General features: G+C 40.3%; 1 long non-coding RNA gene across 1 annotated transcript; it reads right to left on the reverse strand.

Annotated features, from left to right (window-relative positions):
- Positions 1 to 2,145: 2,145 nt before the first annotated feature.
- Positions 2,146 to 4,520, reverse strand: LOC139984520 (uncharacterized). Its single transcript, XR_011799089.1, has 3 exons — positions 4,192 to 4,520; positions 3,958 to 4,094; positions 2,146 to 3,730 (listed from the first exon to the last, which is right to left on the reverse strand). It is a non-coding gene; the product is annotated as an uncharacterized lncRNA (long non-coding RNA).
- Positions 4,521 to 8,180: the final 3,660 nt, after the last annotated feature.

The raw sequence follows: 8,180 nt of genomic DNA on the forward strand, positions 1-8,180 counted from the left end.
TCTTTGCCTTTTTTCTATAGACCCTTTTCCAGAATTAATTCTGCTTTTTCCTTAATTCGTTAATTCACTGAAAAAATATAGGGTATACTTTTTCATACCAAAAATAATTAAACGATATAGTCCTTCATGATTTATTTAGCGCCTGTAATCCAACTTGCATGCCGATAACTTAGCCAAATTATAACTTAACAAACTCAGAATTGGTAAGTGAGATCATTCTCAGACTTAGTATTTGCAGATTCCTCTTAGGCAATTGATGAACCCTATTTCTTTTGTTGAATCTCATTCACAGTGAATTCCTTCAAATATAAATATATGCTTTACCAGTAATATTGGTAAGAGACCTGGTTAGAAACCCTTATGAAAAGTTGAATATTTTGCTATAATGTCTTGGCAAAGAGATGTTGTCATTTATTTTCATCGTAACTGAACAAGATCAACTTTTCCGCTTTCGATAATTTCAAGCTCATAATTCTTGCTGATTATTTCTACATTTCATTCTCAGTTTAAAAATTAATAAATCGTTAGAATATTATTCAGTAATCCAAAACGTTTCAGAGCATGGGCTAACAGAAGTTAAAACATTTAGTTATTCAAAACTCTGTATTGTTTTTCTTCCACGTTATGAATAAACGCTTGTAAAAACCAAAGCAAATTGTTCTGTTGGTATTCGTGTAATGAATTCCTAACATAAAAGATAAGTACATAACCTCACCAATAACTTGATGAATAACTCTTCATTCGAACTGCTTAAATATCAGACGTGGGAATCCAACAAAGTAACTCATCTGGAGCGCGGAGGCATGGTGTCCATATAATTATCACGCATTAAATATATACACAAGAATTTTCTTTCATAGGTGTCAAAACGCGTGTATATGAAGGCACCGCGTCCGAGGGGCCCCGACGAAACGCGTCAAACAAAAATGGCCGTGGCTATTCTTGCGACCAGAGTAACAATTATTTATAAACTATGCTTACAACATCGGCGAATTTCCGGTTACGCATGCGCAGTACATTAAATGAAGCAACTGCGCATGCGTAACCTGAAATTATTGTTACTCCTGGGCCCCGTTCCACAAAGACTTACGCTTGATCTTAAGTTTGATCGATCGTGCGTAAGTCAGCCGATCGAGCGTAAGTTTGATATCAAACTCCGTTCCACAAAGAAACTTACGCTTGATATCAAGCTTAAGTTTGATCCGATCATGCGTAACTTTAAGTAGTGATCCAGATCAATCGTAAGTATGATACGTTGCTATGGTAAACACTTGTTTTAAATTTGTTATGTTTTTACTGTACACAGTACATGTCGGAAGTAATAAAATGTGAATTTCATGTACTTTTGCACAAATGGCGTTATTTGTGTATCGGCAAGCTGGTCAACAACGCAATTATCGTCGGATTCTACAAAGAGAGAGAATTTTTAGAGACAGAAGGCAGCCTTTTGAACTTTACAATGATGTTGACATGTACCAAAGATATAGGTTTACTAGGCTAGGCTGTATGACTATAATTAATAGATTAAGGGCCCAGTTAGAACATCCCACCAACAGAAGTAGGGCGCTGTCAGCCAGTTTGCAGGTTTTCATTGCTCTAAGATTTTATGCATCAGGATCGAAAAGTGCCTTAGCAGAGTGTGCCTCTTTACACGGATGCAGCAAGTCATCTGCCTGACGGGCATTGAGGAGGGTTACAAAAGCATTGGTTCAAATCCGGAATGATGAAATTAAGTTCCCAATCACTCCAGCCTCTGTGACCAATGCTCAGAGGGATTTTTTTTTGGTAGCAGGATTTCCGCAGGTTGTGGGTGCAGTAGATGGGACATTGATTGGAATTCACGGTTGTAACTATGGGCCGGATGAGTATGTATTTGTTAGCCGTAAAGGTAGACATGCAATCAATGTACAGCTAATTTGTAGTGCAAAATACAAAATCATCAATGTTGTAGCACGATGGCCAGGCAGTACCCATGACAGTAGGATATTGAGTGAAAGCCTTGTTGGGAGACAGTTTGAGGACCACCAACTTCAAGGGATACTTCTCGGGGACTCTGGTTATCCTCTACAGCCATGGTTGATGACGCCTATTCAGAACCCAACCACACTCGAAGAGACCTCATTCAATAAGTAAGTAAGCTTGTACAAACCAATACATATCGAGGTATGGTATCGTATCATTTCAGCTCATTGGACTATCTAAATTTATACATCACTTTAGATTTGTACAAAAAGCACACACACAAAATCACAAACTCAATATAGTATCAGTTATGACTGTATATTGTAGTTCACCATACGGACAAAACTAGACATAAATTACTTAATAGTGAACAAAGAAATAAACATCTGTCTTCAAGTTTATAATTATTCTTTAATTGCAGTGGTCAGACAAGGACACGAGCCAAGATTGAGCAAGTCAACGGCCAGCTCAAGAACAAATTTCGATGTCTGCTTGGCGATGGCATGCAAATAGAACCTCAAAGAGCTTGTGATATTATCGTTGCTTGCTGTATCCTCTTTAACATCAGTAAGGACTTGAAAGAGCCACACTTAGACCCCCAGCGTGACCAACAGGTTCAACCAGACCCAGATGAAGCTGGTGCAGCACCTGATAATGTCCATGGGGCAGCTGTCCGGGCAGATATAATTACTAATTTTTTCACCTAAATGATGGTCTTATACCTTCTTCTAACCCTTCCCCTATCCTTTTTTACCCTTGAAAGAGGCAAATTAGTTTTGGCTATACATAGTGTCAGCAAAGAATATGAATGTCATATCAAACAAACATTTTGCATTTATCAAATACCACTTGCAGTTTTGACATTCTAACATAACAGCTTAAAATCGTATTTGAATTTAATTTATGTTGACCATCAATTTAGTTTCAGTAGTACACCCAATAGAAATTTAATATCTAAGGCAGATAGTATATAAGCTAAAAATTAGTATCTAAAGTTGACCTACAGTGCTGTTACATAGTGGACGGTTCAGAAATGACATTCAACTCAAAGATGGTTGGAAAGGCATTATACAATTATTGATCATTAATATTATCTACAACTCCCACTCAGATGGTTTGCCAATTAAAATAATAGTTCCTTAGCTTTCTTCACTTGTATATGCAATAAAGCTACTTAGTAAATAAATATATTCCACGTAGAAGAGTACACTATAGTGTAGGCTGTGTAATTATAACAGTGAGACAGTATAACTGGCTTCTTTGGCCTGGAATGAACCTCTTCAGAAATCTTGACCAGTTTAGTTTACTTGATGACATTGTTTATAACAGGAGGATCACTAATTAATGTGACCCAATTTTCTAAGGCCATGGGCAGCTGGCATGAATGAAAGGTCTTGACAACCAGGAGTTTACTAAAGATTGCGACACAATTTTTTAACAGTAATACATAGCACCATTATACTATTAATTATACCTAATTAGACACAAAATAACAGTGAGGAAGGGGTGGGGGAGGGGGTCAAGTATGTATTTAAAGTTACTTTTCAGGACCAAGGGCTGCTGAGATGATTTGAAGTGCCGAAAGAATGCCTTTTTGCACTTCCAAATTCTGTCTGGCTAGCTCAAGCTTTTCCCTCTCAATTTTGATTATTTCCTCTTGTAATGAGGTCTGCATCACTTGGTTATCATAATTTGGGGACAACTGGGGAAGAGGGACAACTGTTGGGGAAAGGGTTGACTGCCTGATTGGTGATGGTGCAGGTGAATCCTGTGAATAGAACAAATGAAAAAAAAATAATCAATTACAAAATATTCATCAAGGGTACCAAAAACATATTATGTATCATATTAAGTTGGAGTGCTGTAGTTTTTCAAGGCTTTCACAATTTGCCTTCTGGTGATCACAGATGACCTTTAAAGTTCACCAAAAGCTATAGGCTTCTTGTACTCAAATTTAAATTGGGTATTTTAACATGAATATCATATAAATTGTACCTGTGATGACTCGCTCATAGCAGTCAAAGGGTCTGTCTCTGATGTCCCCAGAGCATTGACACCATCTCTGGCCTGGGGGGCCATTGCCTCTAACACGGCCTCGTAAACAGGGCTGTAGTCAGCTGCTGGCCCTCCACCTAAAATAAAATGATATGAACAATGTTTATCAATTTGCATTTCATTATATGTCAAGAAATCCGTAATGGATGTGATGTGCCAATAATTGCTATTTACCTGTTGCATGTTTTGCTCTTTGATATTTTGTGGCCAGAATCTTGAGATCTGACCATTTTTTCTTTAGCTAAGAGGCACTTCTCTCTGAGGCTCCTCCTGCAACCCTGATGGAATGTGCAGCCTTCTCCCAGTAGCTTTTTTTTCCTACCTGTTGGATATGCATGGAGGTTAAAACACAATTCAGAAAGCCCAACAATATGTCCTTCAGCTACATAAAAGAATTAAAAATCTAAATTTTTATATTGCTTCTGGCATTCATTACAAATTAATTACTATGTTAGTTACAATATCACATAAATTATATATTGCTTTATTTTCCTTTAATATTTTCCTATATATATTTTGCTATATTTTCCTAACAGATTTAATTTAAACACATGATTTAATGTTCAATACTTATATTTTCTGAATAAATCTTATATCCATTTTGTGCTATGTCAGATTCTACTTCTCTTTATCTGTTTACATTATGACAGAGCATTAGGTGATATTACAGGCTATGTTTTCAACTTCAAATAGTGTCATTACGCACACACACACGGTACAATTTACATTCCAAACAGATATGCAGTACACAACATATTCTCAAGTCCCACAATTCTGCTGAGTGCATATTTTTGCCGCAAAATGAAAGCATGCATGTGTCTTAAATAGGAAAAGTATTCTATGTAATTTACTGAGACAACATCACACCTTTGATTCATACTCTGTCAATACTAAATGCAAAATGTACTGATTGTATTCACTTTGGAAAAAACAAGCTTCCAAATGCTTAGTTTGATGTGCTTAGGCTTTTAAAAGTCTTACCTTCTGTGAGCAATGTCCAGCTCGACCAAACAATTTGTCACGGTTTTCCTTTACAAATTGGCAAAGAATAAACATCTCTTGCTGGGAAAAATTCTTCTTTCTTGATTGTTTTGCTTTTGGGTTAGACTAGGGAAAAAAGAAAAAACAACGTTTACTGTGAAAATTGTTATCATTAACGACTCAAGAACACTGTGCTCTAAACTGAATGAGCCAGCCTTGCCAATACCAGGCTGAACCCCATGAACTCTATTTTGATTTCCAACAGTCAATGGCTATAGGCAAGCAGCATACACAGCTGCTCATCCCATTGAACAGCTTCAATTGTAATAACTTCTCAATAACCCAATAACTTGAAATATGATCACTTAAAATGTGTTTGTATTTTGTAGTAGAGTCCCAGCCCGACTTAGCTACTCTGGCCTTGGCTAAGTGGGCAGATAAAGTTGCTTGCCTTGTGTGCACCTAGCAAGGAAGGTCCATAAAAACAAAAACCCTGTTTACCTGCAGTGTTGCCTTTCAAAATGACGACTTTCAATTTAACAATGCTTTAGGCCTAGACTGAAACAATCCAAAATAAATCATTTACATCAATAAGGATGTAAACACCCAGTCAGCTCAAGTTCAGCCAAAACAAAAATATGCTATACAAATCAGACGTTAGTGTGGGGAGGTTAGGCCCTGTAGACCTAAGCTATTACTGCTTTTATTTTGTGGACATTAAAAAAATATATAGGCTAGCTAGGCCTTAGTTGGAAGCAAGGTGACTTTCACTTTTGTTCAGAATTAAGCCTATAAAGGGTGCAAGTGCAATAACTATACTTCTCTTTTTAGACTTTAGTCTGGACTTCATACAGAGTTCCTTTGTACGAAATTGTGACAATTTATCAATATCAGTCAATGATCCCACTGTTAATCATTAGCCGGGTACCGTTATAGTCCTAAGTATACTTGTACTTTTTACGTGACCCGTCATACGGGATTCAAAACGTCACGGCCAAACGGCACTACCAAACCATCCCATTCTTACAAACGAACCTCAGGTCAAGCGAGCCAAAAAAGTACATATGCTCACCGACCTGCACAGACAAAACGACCAACCCCCCCTGAAATATTACGACCAGCACGCAGCGAAACAAAACGCCCTTCCCCAGCACACCACCGTCCAAAAAAGGCAGCCCTAGATAATCGCCTTCGACCTGAAAGCGAATGTCAGACTTCACCGCCTCCAGGACTGCCTGCCAACTGGCAAATTTCCCCCTAAAATCTATTCCTCCAAATAAGTTTTTTTACAACAGAACAAACATACATAATACGCTGCGACACAGCAACGGAACAAACTGGAGGATCTAATCCATATAAAACAAAACCCTGTCCTACCGACCAGGAACGGTCTCCCGTTAAACGGTCGATCCAGGACTGAAACCACTCCCACAAGTTCAAAACAAAGGGGCAATGCCAAAAAACATGGGCAGCCGGTCCTCGGGCACAGTCCATCACCCAATCGCCAGTGATACCTTTTCAGATTGGTCACCAAGGCACCGTGTGCAATTCTCCATGCAAGATCACGGAGCCTGCAACCATTCAGTCTTCAATGCACCGAACGCCATACTTCGACAGGATGACGTCCCTGTACAAAAATTGCATTCAAGGCCCTATCCCGCAAGGAACTGAGAACGAGGGCCGGCCGTAACAGGTCAACAGGGGGTAACTCAATAAGAGCGGAGCAAATGACACGCACCACTCTGCTTGGTGTGCTACTATGCGGTTCTCTGTTGCTAAACAGCGCCGGAACCCATCGACGCAAGTGCAACCCGCCCCAAAAACGTACAAAATATGAACAAGGCAACCCTGGGTCAGTTACCGCTACAAACAATTGCTTAAATAACAAAGAGGTTAATTTACTTCCCAGATGAACCACCCCTAGTCCCCCCTTCTCCAGTTTTTGGTACAATATCGCCCTCTTGACCAGCTCTGTACCACCAGACCATATGAATGAAAAAATCGCCCTCTCCAACCGCACCAGGACGCGACGCGGAATTGGTTACACCGCGCCCGGGTACCACAAGATGGGCGAAACGAAACGATTAATAACGGTGACTTTCCCCAAGATCGAAAGCCAGCGGGTGCCAAAGGTTTCGAGTCTGCTCTGAAATACCTCAGCCCTCTCGCTCCAGGTGACATCACAAGGTGCATCGTAGCCGAACCATATACCATTAATTTTGATATTCTGATCCGACCACGACGCACCGAATGGTAAGTCTCTGTATCTCCAGCTACCAAGACGAAGGCCCTTTGTCTTTTCTGGATTCAACTTCGCCCCGGTAGCTCTCTCAAAAATAGATAAATCCTGCGCGAAAGGAGCCCAGACTCGAAACAACACATGTCACGTCATCTGCATATTGAGCGCATTTCACTTTGGCACCCCCTGGCACAACGAATGGAACAAGTCTGGAGTCCCTTTCCAAAAGACGAGAGAGGGACTCGCTAAACAAAACATAAAGTAATGGAGACAGAGGGCACCCCTGGCGCACCCCCCTCTCTACGTTAAAAACCTCCGAACAAAACCCATTTACGATAACAGAACTGAAACTTTCCTGATACAAAACAGAAATCCATTTACGAAAAACCGGGTGCAATTGAAACGTCTCCAATACATTCATTAAAAAACCGCGATCCACCATGTCAAAGGCCTTCTGCTGGTCCAGAGACACCAATGCACATGGCAGATCACGCTCAATAACAAAGTCGGTCAAGTCGCGCATCAACCACAAGTTCTGCTGGATGCAATGACCCTTCACTGCACAAGTCTGGAGATCACCCACAAGATGCGGCATAGCCAGTGCAAGGCGTACCCAGCAACTTGTAGTCCACATTTAACAAGGTGATCGGACGCTTGTTACGGGGATCCAAGGGGTCCCCAGACTTAGGCAGCAAAGTAATCATGCCCAGACGTTGACTTTGGTTTAACAGTCCGTTTTGGAAGGCGTCCTCGAAGACGGCTCTGATGTCGGGTCCTATTATTGCCCAGAAGGTTCGGTAGAACTCCCTCGGAAGCCCGTCCGAACCCGGGGACTTGCCATTCTTCATCTTCGAAAGCGCCTTCCAAAGCTCAACAGTGGTTATTTCGCCCCCCAATATATCATTGACATCGTGGGGAACGGTTTTTGAGATTCCCCTTAATA

Source organism: Apostichopus japonicus, chromosome 17, assembly GCF_037975245.1.
Source record: "Apostichopus japonicus isolate 1M-3 chromosome 17, ASM3797524v1, whole genome shotgun sequence".
Classification (NCBI taxonomy): Eukaryota; Metazoa; Echinodermata; class Holothuroidea; order Aspidochirotida; family Stichopodidae; genus Apostichopus; species Apostichopus japonicus.